This window comes from Ochlerotatus camptorhynchus, unplaced genomic scaffold (assembly GCF_037179485.1).
Source record: "Ochlerotatus camptorhynchus isolate MF236.1 unplaced genomic scaffold, CSIRO-AGI_Acam_v1.1 ptg000331l, whole genome shotgun sequence".
Lineage (NCBI taxonomy): Eukaryota > Metazoa > Arthropoda > Insecta > Diptera > Culicidae > Ochlerotatus > Ochlerotatus camptorhynchus.
In genome coordinates, this window is record NW_027040819.1 from 229183 (window position 1) to 244394 (window position 15212).

At 39.2% G+C, this 15212-nt stretch overlaps 1 protein-coding gene across 2 annotated transcripts in view; it reads right to left on the bottom strand.

Moving 5' to 3' along the window:
- Nucleotides 1-15212, bottom strand: part of LOC135708690 (rap1 GTPase-activating protein 1-like) — a 265252-nt gene that overhangs the window by 159519 nt on the left and 90521 nt on the right. The gene's annotated exons all lie outside the window — the stretch shown is intronic.

The following is a 15212-nucleotide window of genomic DNA, read 5'->3' on the forward strand; positions in this document are numbered from 1 at the left end:
TGCGGAGAACCGATAAATCAAAATTACCGCTTATATTCAACAGCAAACAAATCCACCCCCGTACGAATAACAAAACAACACAAAGAATTTGTCGAAACATTAATATAAGAGCCGTTACGCAATACTCAATTTTGTTTTTTTTTTTTTTTTGAAACTCAGTGCATACGAGTTAAAAAAAACTATCTAAAAGAAGAAGTGCAAATTGACGTCCGATTCAATTTTTCCCAATCGGAAAAGAGTGCACTGCTTCCGAAATTAATTGTTTTTTTCGGAATTCATCCCCTAACCGTCACATCCGCATTCGACCATTTAACTGCACATGAAATGTGAGCTCCGGAAAAGGGGTGCATAATCGCTTACAAGTGAAGTGATCATTTTTCCAACCGAATGGCAGTCATTTTCGTCAATACGAACAAAAATGCTAAACAATCGAGTTATGACGAAAGGCGCTGCCAAACAATATTACTAATTACTGATGTAACGCTACAACACGAGTAACACGAGGAATACCCGAGCAAGTACACATGAGGATGCGGCCAGCACTTTCTATTTCACCGCAAGAAAATTGTCCACACATCGGACAAGTATGTAAATATCACCGCAATCCATGGGGCGATCAATCGTCAAGACGTCGGACAACGACAGCGAATCACGCCATCGTGAATTCATCCGACAATACTGACTGCCTGCTTGACTGCTAAACGGCGCATTTAACATGTCTGTTAGGCAACAACCTGTGGTCTGCCGTGTTATGATGGATGAGGGGATGCATGAAATTAAAATGAGAAATTCATCTAATACGTTAAATAGTTCAATCGCCCGGGTAACATCGATCCATCCATCTTTTGATCAATGTATGTATCCGATGATGAAAGTTGAGCAATTATCATAAAATTATGATCGACCACAGTCAATGTTGAAGACGCCTCTCTGAAGTAGTATGTTGTCTTTTCTTCCTGTCGCTGATCGGTTGGCTAACTGGCACTGAATATTGACGATGCTTGTGATGGGGACCCAGCGGTCAATCTACAAGTGATGGTACTGCGTGTATGATTATAATCGGCATGGCAGGGATGGCAGATCAATTTTTATGGATATAATTTTTTTTTAAAGCGATACATTATCGACTAGATGAGAAAATGTTGCTCATGAATAAAATGATAAACTTTTAGGAATTCAAATGATTCAAATTAGAATTGACACATTTAAAAAATTTTCCTATTCTCTATTTATTTCATATATTATATTGTCAATCTGAGTTTCCTTAATATTATATCATAGCCTAAAATCCGGACACAACACTTTGGTAAATTTTTCAAAAGTAATTAAAACTAACCATTTGAGCTATACAGATGACAAGGACAACCACTCGAACTTTGAAATGAAACATTATTTTGAGAATTTTTCTTCTAGAACCACTAGAAAAGTAGCCAAAATTTGTGCGTTTCATAAAAAAATAGAAATTAGTTGGTCCAGTTTTGTGAAATCGCTGGTAAAAAGTCACGCCAAAATTGCTTGACAAAGTAGTCAATTGAAAAAAAAAAATAAGATATTTATCGATGGACATAATATTAAGATCCAGGCCAACATTTGTAGCACTATCCCATATTGATAATGAACATAAAAACACAAATTATATTTAAAAGATAACATTGAAAGGAGATCCGACTTCTTCGGTCAGAGAGCGTATAGGGCGTCGTTGTGCCAATTTGGTCGTGACATATTTCGAGTATGAGAGAGTGATCAAAAGTGCCTGAGAAAAATGCAAGTACTTTCGCGGATTACCCGGAGCTGCGATAGTGAAGGCATAAGCACAGACAAGCAGACATAACACTCTTAAATGTTCATCGAAATCGCTTATAACGGTCATTTTAAATGTTTCTTAGTTGGTAGTACCGCCACTTGTGGTGCATATAATCAATACCCTTGTCTGTGATATAACATTGAGGTAACGTTAGGATAAAGTCAAAACAATGAGAAATATAACGCATCAGTTTTAGAAATACTTCACTTCGCAACCGATGAACCATTCTGACGGCCATATGAGTACCCAAGTAACCATATAGTCGCAGAATAGTTTGTATATTCTTACTTTGCTTGATTATGGTTAGTTGGGGAATCTGATGAAACTGTCACTTCTTGAAACTGATCTCTTTCATATTCCTTTCATTCTCTTTTCACACCCGAAGCGCTCGGTGGACCAGCGACTTTGGACGTGAGTCTCGTCCCAGATCACCATGGCAATTCAGTGACAGATGGTGGACATGAAACCGACCACACCAACCAGCAAGAAAGAAGTCAACATCGAACCAGGAAATTTGTGCGGATTTATCTCCCTCGGAAAACAAGAAAAACACGGAAAAGGCGGAATCATGTTAGAACCAACCAAGGAACTACGGAAGGAAATTGCCGGTGAAGCACGGCATGAAATACGAAGCGTTGGAGAAAAAGTCCAGGGGATTCCAAAAGAAGTAATTAACGGCGGTGGAAGAGTAGAATATGGTGAGAGCTTTCCAATTATTTTTTACAAATTAAATATCAAAATTAAACTAAATAAATGCCAGGTTTGAAAAAAAATATTTTCGAACCTGGAAGTGCGTATATATAACCAATATCCATTTGATAACGGTGATGAATACATGCGGGGCTTATTGTAAGTGAAAGTAACCTCGAAATGGGCGTGACACTCTAGACATTCTGAAATGGGTTGCTGGATCTGCAATAGAGCTATCACCTTCTAACTCCCGGAGTAAAGCTGTCTACAGTACCCATAAATGCGACATTGTAGAGAGAGTTCTTCCATAATAACTCTGCCGGCCAGTGGGGGTTAGAGGGAATACACACACACACATAGTTGGCATAAACGTCGAAATTGCTTACAAGCTTGTATACAATATTGCGGATTTATGCGATACTACGCTTAAATTTACATGAAATATAATGTAAAATTAAGAGATGAACTAGCCAATGGCTAAAAATCTCTATAATAAAGGAAAAAAAAATGTAAAATACATCAAATATATTGTTAATGACGTGTGCGCTAGATATCACAGAATTTTACCTGAATTTTTCATTCAGTGTAGTTATTGACTTCTAATTGGCCCTATCTTAAATTTCATTCGTTTCAAAGTTTGATTTAATACAAAATTTGATTCGATGCAAGGTTAGAACGCATGTTTTTCCATAAACCTAAGCAAATAAAACTATGAACATTTATTTTAAATTTGATTTAGGCCTTAGGGTCAAAACCTGTAGCAATAGTGCTAAAACTGCTTCAATTACCCTTTAACTACTGGGGTGATTGAACCAGTTTTAGCACTATTGCTACAGTTTTTGGCCCTAAGGCCTAAATCAAATTTGAAATAAATGTTAATAAATAAAAGTGAGATTGAAATTTAAAAATACTTTTACTAACATTTAAACATGTAAATTACAGCTGCTTTTTACCATAATAACGACCACATTTTTCATTATAAGGCATTCTATAAGTAAGTTCTTTACATAGCAAAAAATGCTGTTGTTAGGAGTACGTTTCATAGGATGTTTTGACTGTTAATGTAGACTGTGCAAAAGTTCTATAACAATCATGCCTTCATAAGTTTACGTAATCATGTAGCGAAGGTTTTTTTTTTGTTCTATATGGATGCTATTATGAAACAAAATTAGTCAACAGCTTGAAGGTTTGGTAGCTCTATGCTTTTGCTTCTGAAGAGAAATACATACACGAGTCGACAATATACTCGAAAAGTAACGAACTTCAGTTGGGCAACACTGCCCTGGCTTAAAATCCTGCCCAGAGTGTAGCTGAGATGTCTCGCATATATAAATGCTGAGTTCAGTGACCCGTGACCAATTACCACCATACTGAAGTCACCACCCCTCCAAGCGCACACAAGAGACGCATTTTCGACGATGATCCATCAATATTGGATGGATCATCATGAACATTGCAACTTCCACTCCATGGTGATTGCTTGCGCGTACACATTTGGCTACTTCCTCATCCTGACGACGCATGGGCTGATCCATTGGCCATATGTGAGGTATACATCGATTGCGGTGGCTTTTTCCGATTCATCTGTTGCCTTGCAGCGTTTACCGATTCCGTGCGCTTAAAAGATGAGCAGTGAGATGCACCCATCAATTGCGCGGTCTTATAGAAATATTACAGTTCTCGTTTTTATTTTGCAAAAACCGCGCCGCTGAAATGATTTTCTAATAGCTATGCAATTTTAACATCATCGCAGTCTGTCGCACAATCGCGCTGCACTTTTCAGCTCGATTACCACAGTAGTGTAGCAGGTTGTTTAGATAGTTAAACAATCTCATAGGTTATGCGTCGCTATTGCGTTCAATCAGTAGCAGCGGGTTGTATTGATCCTACATGGAATTTGAGGGAAGCCATCAATCTGTGACGAAAAAATTTGCCGCAAAAGTCACAACAGAGTATTCGCTGTCGAGCTATCTGTGGGAAGGTTAGGGTGATACCTGTACGTTACCTATGTTTAAAGAAGAGTGGGTGATTGTTAGTGTATATATGTGATGCAGGATAAGATAGTATTTCTCAATTTACGCTTGTTTATGCTGAGAGAACATGATGATGATGCTTGGTAGCAACATCGTCGTCTCGATACCACCACGATACGGATCGAATAACGAATCAAAATATCATAACTCGGCAACCCACTGGTACAAAAGTGATGAACATGTCAAATCGTTAATAATTTCCATCAATGGATGCAATGACTGTCTGGTGAATTAGGGCTTCAACGTCACACGTGGGCACGCAAATGGTGTTACCACAACAGTAGGGAAAACGTTCCTATAGTTGTAGTATGTTAGAAACGATTGGTTCCTATAGTTGTATAACGAGTATCATGTATTATAGGAACTAAAGCTTCTCTCGTACCGCAACTATAGGAGCGTTTGCCCTATATTTGTATTATAATGGGTAGATTATTGAGACACAATGCGGTGGTGATGGCGCAGCTAACTGGATTTCAGCAGGCGTATACCTGGGAAGGCATTCGACAGAAAGGGAAAGATGTATTTAATAAGATTTAATAACCCGTAAAGTTGTTAATTTTAACATTCAATTACGATTATGGCGATGCACTACACGAGTCCCATACGATGATTGATCAAAATCTTTCAAATTTTGTTTGCTATAGGTATGCTTTTGATAATAAATCAGATAAGAGAATGATTGTATGGTCGGTATGAAAAATTATATTAGGTTATAGATTTAACATATAATTCACTGCTTTAGAAATAGTTAGTGGCTACATTGATAACGAATGTCATAATTATATCGGTAATTTTAAATAACGTTCGATCAAAATAGTTAACATATGGGAGCGTAGTCCTACGTCAACTGTTCGTACAACCCCATTGGGCTGTCCCTTGTAGTTTTCACATGCGACACCAACACTGAACGTGTGTTCAAGGTTGTATTTAAAGGTCTGTCTAGTGGTGAATCCCTGGATCAGGTGATAGTTGTCACTGTGAGCGGAGATGTCAATTGTTGCATTTCCTGCCCAAAACGCTAAAAAAAAATGTAAATTTTGTCTCGACCCCTTCCGATTTGAATGAAATATTGCTCACATGTTCGCTGCTACCAATGTTTGCAATTTTCATTTAAATATGACATTTTTCTTCACATTAACTTTTGAAAAGGGCGTATGGATTATTTAAAAAAAAAAATAATAAGAAAACTATTGATATATTTGATGAAACTGATCAAAATGACATATCAAGAACAAGATTCGAAAAGCGCATACTAGCTTTTTGAAAACATGTCAATGGCTAAAAATCTCCCTAATAAAGCAAAAAAAAAAAAAAAACTTTTTGTAAACAATCATTTGTAGGCCCTTTTCTCGCCACTTATATGATACCAACGCAACCCATCAACATCACCAGATAGGGGAAACTTTCCCCTTCCCGATGATGTTGTTGGCTTATGGGGGCGACGCTCGGTTGCAGAGAAAAAGGCATACAAAGGTTTGTTTACAAAAAGCTTGTATGCCCTTTTCACATGTGGCTCTTGATATGAGAAAATGTTGTAGGTAATTTAACTACTCAAATCATTGAGAAAAAACATATTGATAGAAAAAAACTTAGTAAATTAATATTAAAAAAAAAAAGTACAACTTTGATTATCTCACCCTTTAATCTTTATATATATTTTTATCAAGAAAACTGAAGAAATGTTCTAAAATTTGGTGAAGAGTGTAGGCTGGTAATTTGCTTAAAAAGTTTTTTCAGGTTGATGAAATTGCATATGTTTTAGTAAAATAATAACTTATTTGGATTCTACGCATAATTTTCGATAAATTTGCACTAGAAACTTTTTTCCTAGGTCCAGCCATTCTCAAGTTAATTCGAATTAAAACTAGAAGTAAAAATAATTTTCAACATTTTATGCCATTTTCAAATGTTAATCATGTACAGCAACCAGATGTTTTGCACCATGATTGTATATAAAAAACAAACAATTCATTCCCATATATGTTAACTGTCAGATGTCAGGTAGCCGTTTCTATTTAGGTGCAGCGGAAGAGATACATGTGTTGTCAAATAGAAGATTTGTATAGGTGAGATAAGAAACATTTTTTTTTACAACTCATATTATTTGAATACATTGAATATTTAGGGTACATTGTTAGAATTAGTGAACATTTTTACTGCAATGTGGTTGTCTGAAACTGGAATAAAGCAATGATATTTTCGAGTTCCATGAATTGGTTTCACTTTCTTAAAAATCGGAACAATTCCTTGTCCTTCTGTAGAAATATAACAAAAAGGCATTTGTGTTTCAAGATCATCTTTACGACTATTTGCCCAGTGATACAGTTGTTTAGGGTTTGTTAAAAGGTGCTCATGTTGCTATGATGCTTCAATCGCATCACAAGGACCTTTGCCGTGTGAAGTTGCAAAAAAAAGTCATTCAATTTCTACATTATGCTTATCTTTAAATCCACAAAGGCTAGCAAAAAGGACTTTTGGACTATTATTTGCGGCTTTAACAATTGCTAATAGTTTTGAGACAAACAACTGAACTACTACTGCGTCATGCTTTGAAATGTCCGAAATAATCACAAAAATTAAGTAGTTTAGTGTACAATGATAGCTTTGAACCTAATCTTGCAAGACAAATGTGTAGTTTTCAGAAAAGTCGTAAATAACATCGACTTCCCCATCTTCTGGTGTTTTTTTTTAGTATTCTGCCTACTTATTTTTTATGAAATCGCAATATATTAATTTGTCTAATTTTTCCGTAAACAAAAACGAAAAATCTTCTAAAGGCAAAGTTTTAAACTCAATATTACACCTATCAGTCGTAGTCCATCTATCTGCTATCTTTTTTCAGGCTGTTCAACATTAGATTTACATTTTCGTGAATCGTACATACACAAACATTATGGGGTCCTGATTTACTAAGAAGTTTACAATTTTTTGGCCGTAAGGCTGAAAATGAGCTAAGCTTATGTCAACATCTTCATGGGTTTGCGTAAAATGCATAAATGATTCTTTGAGCTACATTGTTAGTAGACGTTTTTGTATTAAGTGGCGTACACCACCCGTCACTACTGAAACATAATCTCTTTGGCCCTGCATAATTCTGCTTATATCGTTCGGAGATTATTAGCCAAAGGCTAAAAATCTCCCCAATAAAGAATAAAAAAATGCTTATTTCGTCATCTTCGTAGGATTTCACAACTGTATCTACTAACTCTGCTCTCAGTCCATGTCCTACTTTGGAACGAGACTAACATAATATTTCATCTTCGGTAACCAAATCTTTCACCTGGGAAGAAAGAAAATGAGAATTATTAAAAAAAAATCCTTTACGGTGTTAACAAAAAAATCTTACCTGTGCTGCAGTACATCTGTTGACACCGAATTCATCAATGATTCTTTGTACCGGGCAAGATTTGGGTTATACGGATAATATTTGTATCTTTTCTTCTCGAGTGCATTCCGGATCCGCGTATTTTTCCTTCAGTTGGCCTTCATCGTAATGCTTAGCCTTGGTGTTGAGGATTCCCTGGTCACCATCTTCCGAAAGATCGAATATGAGTCGCTTAACCCCATCCAAGATTTCTTTGTTTTTCTGTTAAGGATAACACGCACTTCTCAGTCTCTTTGTCGTAATCGGTGATGCATGGATAAGAGATGAACTAGCCTAAGGTTAAACATCTCTTTAATAAAGCTTTATAAAATACATGATGCATGGATACCCATAGAACTACTAACCTCTCAGCTCCCCGGGTTGCGATATGCTATGACTAACTTCAACCACGCAAGTTCGAAGTCGTAGCACTGCTATGAAGATGATGAACTAGCCAGGTTTGACGGCGAATGGAAACATTTAGTAGAGGAGTAGAATGCAGCACGGGCGAGAATGCTGCAACACGAGATTGAATGTGGATCGATACAGACAAGCGCGGAACAGACCAAACTCGGTTTCTCGAAGGTAGAAGCGTCAGCAGGAAGACCGAGATCGCGAAGTGATGGGAAATCTGTACCGCGTAAACGGCACACGAAAGTTCTACGAAGTAAAGGAAGTAAATAGTTCGCACAAAGGCTACGTGCCGCAAGCCCATATGTGCAAGAGACTTGGACGGTAATCTTCTCACAAACGAGTGTGAGGTGATTGAGAGGTGGAAGCAGTACTATGACGAACACCTTACTGGTGATGCAGTAGAAAACGAAGGTGGCACGGCAACAGACCTTGGAGCACGCGCAGAAGACGACAGGCTACCGGCCCCTGATCTTCAAGAAGTTGAGGAGGATATCGGTCGACTGAAAAACAACAGAGCAACTGGTGTAGATCAACTACCAAGTGAACTATTAAAATACGGTGGTGAAGCACTGGCTAGAGCGCTGCACTGGGTAATTGCCAACATTTGGGAGGATGAGATATTACCGGAGGAGATGGAAGGTGTCGTATGCCCATTCTACAAAAAGAGCGACAAGTTGGATTGCTGCAACTACCGCGCGATCACACTGCTGAGCGTCGCCTACAAGGAAATCTCTCACAAATTCTATGCCGCTGCCTGTCACCATTTGCAAGAGAGTTCATGGGGCAATACCAGGCAGGATTCATGAGTGTCAGCGCTACCACGGACCAAATTTTTGCGATTCGGCAGGTTCTGCATAAATGTCGCAAATACAACGTGTCCACACATCATTTGTTCATCGATTTCAAATCCGCATGCGACACAATCGATCCAGATCATCGGATAAACTGACGCGCTTGGTCAAGGCGACGATAGATCGTGTGATGTGCAAGGGCGTAGCCAGGTTTCGAGCTAGGGAGGGGCGAAAAAAAAATTACCATGGAAAATTTGGCCGAATGCCATTTCACCGAACGCCATTTCCTCGAAAGCCTTTGTGTTGCCGAGTTTAGGGGGGGCAGTCGCCCCCACCCCTGCCCCTATCTGGCTACGCCTATGGTGATGTGCGTTGTTGTGTATCAGGGATACTCTCGAATCCCTTTGAATTTCGAAGGGGGTTATGGCAAGGTGATGGACTTGCGTGTCTGCTATTTAACATCGCGTTATAAGGTGTGATCAAAAGACCTGGGATAGATCCGAGTGGCACGATATTCAGGAAGTCCACCAGCTTCTTGGCTTCATGGCACGGAACTTTGAAACGATGGTGGAAACGTACATCAGACTGAAGGCTGAAGCTAACCGGATTGGATTTGCCATCTACGCATCGAAGACCAAATACATGAAAGGAAGAGGTTCAAGGGAAGACAATGTTAGCCTCCCACCCCAAATTCAGATTGACGGTGACGAAATCGAGGTGATCAATGAGTTCATGTATTTGGGCTAACTGGTGACCGCCGAAAATGATACCAGCAGAGAAATTCAAAGACGTATTATTTTAGGGAATCGTGCCTACTCTGGACTCCGGAGGACGCTCCGGTCGAATAAAATCAATCGAATCAACAAGACCTGGAATTTGCTCGTGGAGGACCAACGCGCCCTTTGTATTTTCGAACAGAAGGTGTTGTGTACCATCTACGGTGGGGTGGGGATGGATGATGGAACGTGGAGGAGGCGAATGAACCACGAATTGCACTAGTTGCTGGGAGGAGCATCCATCGTGCACACTTCAAAAATTGAGGGACTACGGTGGGCTGAGGACGTCGTAAGAATGCCGGACGAAAATGGTTCTTGAAAGCGACCCAATAAGAACAAGAAGAAGAGGCGCGCAGCGGGTAAGGTGGATCGACCAAGTAGAAGGCGACCAGATGACCCTTCGGAGACTACAAGGCTAGCGACGTGTTGCAATGGACCGAGTAGAGTGGAGATGACTTCTTCGGTAAGGTAAGTAATATTGAAACTAACTTTAGTCCGGTTAAGCTTTAAGTCTTACTTGAAAAACTATTGTTCTAAAAAAACATAATAAACATAATAAACTTGTACCTTTTGATTGTGGATGAGTTTTTTTAGATGATTTAATTTTACCGAATAAACGGCGCCGGTGGTGTAGTGGTAAGCAGTACCTCTCACCCCAGCAGGCCTGGGTTCAATCCCAGTCAGCGCCGCCGGGATGTTCTGAGGCATAACATCTCTGATCACCCCTTCTTTCGGGAAGTAAAGCCTTTGGTCCCCGGTTCATGAGTTGATGGGTCGATAGGTATGGTCCAGGTGTGGGAGCTACCTTCCTAGCGCGTCGGTAGCATTGGTGGTCAGCATCGAAAACAAGATCGACGGAAAACAAACTAAAGGAAAAATAATTAATTTTACCGTTCAGTTTTTTTTTTGCAATTAGATGTCATCATTGAAGACATAGTTATATCAGATGCTTTGTTTGATGAAAATATATTGATTTTTATTGTCATTTTTATTGCCAACGGAATAAATTGTGGCTGTTGAGCAAACTACTATATTCGACTTATTCTAAAACCTCACACAATCCATAAACCATGACCCTCACAGGAATGTGAAGGAGACATGAATAATTTACCATGAAAGACTCATAGCCTAATCCATGACCGTACATTTTCTCTCCGATACAATGGACCGAAAATTAATCAGCTGGCACAAGTGAAGTGACCGTAAACCTTTCACAAACATAGCCCCTGACAATAAATTTCAATGCCAGCGGTGCAACCATCAGCATTGCTACACAATGGTGTACATTGCCGAGGGTAGTAGGTTCTGGAGGACCGTGACCCTTATTTCTAGTTATAGGCAGGCACATTAACCATAAAACAACAAAACAATAGCAAGCATTAATTGATAAAGACCGGTGGATCGCTTCGAGCTTTTGATTAGGACAGAAAGAATCGTACTAGTATCCGTCATGCGTACGGATCAAAGTATGACCTCAGTAAATCACATCCGATAACTTCTGAAAAGCGGCGCAGATGAGAGAAGCATAGGAAGTTTTGTCCCTTTTGTGGAGAGTTCTTTTCTCGTCGGTTGATAGCCGGCGCCCAGAGCATAAACTCGTAAGTCTACTGAGTCGAAAGTAAAAAAAAACTCCTAGTAACGATAACACGCAGTCGTTACACGTTACATGCAATTAATAAATAAAAATTTATTGATTATTTTTGTTTCCCGGCCTTTGTCTTTTCCCTCTTGTACCAACAAATTTCAAAGGGGCCCTTCTTCTGTTTCGGAACGGCCACCATCAGCGAAAGTGGCACCTTACCGTTTATTTTTCACCCTCCCTCTCTGCATCAACGCAGAGCGTGATTCGGTAAAAAGCCGTAATAATGGCATTATCCAGAGAGTGGAATAGAAAACAAAAATACGGACAAAGAACACAACACAACACATGTGAGAATCGACTGCAATGAAAAGCATTACATCATTTACCTTAATTGTGAAAACCCCACGATTCCGTTCACCAATATGGGTAAATTGATTCTCTGGAGTGTACGGTGCCAAAAACGGGAGGAGAGTTTATGTTTCCCAGGCTTCATATTCTTGCCTGACCTATATTGAATTTACAATTTCGATTATATACAATGAGAGCATCGAAGTCAGCGACAACGACATCACAGCCAAGGCTTCTCTTAGCTCCCGCTAGGTAATACAAATCTGTATTTTCTTTTTGAAGTAACTTGAAAATATAATAATAGAATAGACCAAGAAGGCCAGCATTGTATGCTTTCCCATGCAACTGAAACTGCTTATTTACTATTCTTTTGTGTTGGTTTGTTTTTAAACTTTCTCCAAAACTATTGTTTAGCTATCATTGATTGTTGCAAAACGTTAGTTTCTTGCTGCTTCCTTCTTTGGCAACATCTAGCTCAGGTGGTTCTCCTTCGGAGAGCAACTTATGTATAATGTATGTTTATAATGTGTGCTGATTCAAAGAGCTCGATGAAGGTTTAATGGTGGTGACTTTTTCATAAGGAAGAGTGCCATCCCAAGCAACAATTTTGGTTTTATGAGGGTTATGTAGACCATGATTTAGATTTTTAGAATGATTTAAAACCTTGCAATGTTACTTGGGATGTTCTCTGATCATGTGTTTTTAAGTAGTTTTGTGTAAGCGGCGCCGGTGGTGTAGTGGTAAGCGTGATTACCTCTCACCCCAGCAGGCCTGGTTTCAATCCCAGTCAGCGCCGCCGGGATGTTCTGAGGCATAAAATCTCTGATCATGCCTTCCTTTGGAAGGGAAGTAAAGCCCTTGGTTCCCGGTTCTTGAATTTATGGGTCGATAGGTAGTGTCTGTCACGGGTAGCATTAGTGCTCAGCACGGAAAACAAGATCGACGGAAAACAAATCAAGGAAAAAAAAAGTAGTTGTGTATATTTTTTTCCTTTCCTCTCTTCTCGAAATTTTTCCAAAAATTGTTTAAGGTTATGTTGCTGCTATGGTGGTTGTATTTGGCGAGCTTGTACCAGTTAAAAATAATCGGTTTGTTTCCTGGAGGGATAACCTTGATCGCGCGTGATCTATATTGCGGTTTTAGTTAGAACATAAGTCAAGCGATACTGTCGGTAAGGTGTGCACTCAAATGCAAGAACATAGTTGAGTCTTGTGGAGTAAAAGACATTACGATTCCTCCCAGGTTACTATTGTAGAAAATCGTAACTTATAGAGAGATTTTCAGTCTTTGGCTGGTACACGCTTGATCCAGTTGGGATACATTATTGACTGCTTTCGCGTGAAAGTGGAAATCAATGAAGCTTAATGTGCTTATTCGTAGCTTTAAGTTTTAGGATTTAAAAGATCGTCGGCTGCAGTGGCTTTTGTGTTCCCAGATCCTTTCATAATAAAGAGATTTATGGTCAAATCGCTTGATTATCATGTATTATGCGAAACTTGTCGTCGTCATCGGTGCCGGCTTTACATGAAAACAACAACTCCAGTACCGGTATGATGTGATATGAGAGGCTGGCGGCCTTAGAGCGACCGTTTTTGCTTACTGCACAGAACATCTTTAGTCTAATCTCAGGCCCATCCACATTCAAGATTCGTTAATCGTTTTATTTGTTAATATGACTACATGGTAATAACCGCAACTCGATGTTAAAAAGGAGCTCGTTTGCCTAGTGGTAAACGTTTTTGCTTACTTAGCAGAAAACCTTAAGTTCAATCCCAAGCTCCTTCGCGTTATATGATCGTTAGGAAATCAATTCAGCTTATCGTTTACCAAAACGAACCCTGGTGTAAGCCCAACCCTCTCACCCAACATCCTAGTGATTCCTCGTGGAAGTGCAGAGGACTCCTCGGCTTTCATCAAAGCGTCAACACATTCCTACCCATTCGTTTCTTGACCTGCGTTCGGGCGCAACCAGCACTGGTGTTGTCTAATTTGAGGTCACCACATTGAGGATGAATTCTAGTCCCAAGCATCGTATATTGCTTTTCGGTGTAATTACAGCTGATCTGACAATAACAGAGTAGCAACCGTGGGCGGTCAATCATGCTCATGCTCATGCATCCACACGGCAATGTTAAGACAATCCCCTGCTATTTTTAGCAAACAGATCGATTAAAGAAGCTATTTTCTAGCATGTAATACAACAAAGATGACAAGAAATGGTTCTGTGCACACCAAATTTCTTAAATTTTGCTCTGTGCTTTTTTGCGGCATTTGTTCTGTATAATATATTTTTTACCAAAAGTTTTCTTTTTTTATTATTATTATTATTTAGCTTTATTTAGGAGGCTTTCAGCCTTAGGCTGGTTCGCCTCCAATTTTCTTTTTTTCTTTTCCTTTATTTAACGTCGGTCTCTGTTCCGCAATCTAGTGCCAATCACCGACGGACATCGATTGCCATCCATTGACAGCAATCGAATGCGCAGGAAGGCAGCTTCTACACCTGCGTAGGATATCGCACCCATTCAACACACATACATGGGGCGAGACCAACGGCTTTACTTCCCTTCCGAAGGAAGACGTGACCAGAGATTTTTATGCCTCAGAAAAATCCCACCGACCTCGGCTGGGATTGAACCCAAACCCATTGGGGTGAGAAAGCAGTCACGCTTACCACTACACCACCGGCGCCGGCCAAAAGTTTTGTAGAATGTGTTGTTTTACCAACATTCCATAATGAAATACGAAACTGGCTTCAATTCTGCATAATTGTAAAAAGTATGGCGGACGATACTGTAAAAATAGTATTTAACAAAAGTTTTTTTTTTTTCTTTATTAAAGAGATGTTTAGCCTTAGGCATTTTACAAAACGAAACGGTAGTCAAGAGCTAGATTCTTGTAAAAATATCCGAACAGATTTGCAAATTCGTTACTGTCAACAGAGCTGTTATCCTCAAACTTTGCGGCAAAATTTTGGTTGTGTAGTCTCCGGTATGGAAAGTAAGTACTTAACTGTTTTACATTTTCCGTATAATCTACACTGAATGGAGAATTATTTTACTATCCATTCTCATCTCAACGAACTGCTTACAGTTGCCAGTGAAAAAATGTCAAAAAATGCTTTTCTTCGAAATTTATGTATGGGCTCAATATTGAGCACACTTAGCCCGACATTAGGGACATTAACCCTACCCCAAAACGAATGTTTCATTTTTGATAAAAATGATAATTTTTTGTTATTATTGAAATAAAAAGGGCTCTAAAAATGGAAACGTTGGAAGGGTTCCCCCAACCCTCAAGCATCTATCAAAACAGTTAACAGCCTTAATATTTCAGTGATTTTGGGATGCTGAGACCATTCTCGGAGTTTCAAAAGCATGGCCAACCCCGATCTAATTTTTTTTTTTTTTTTT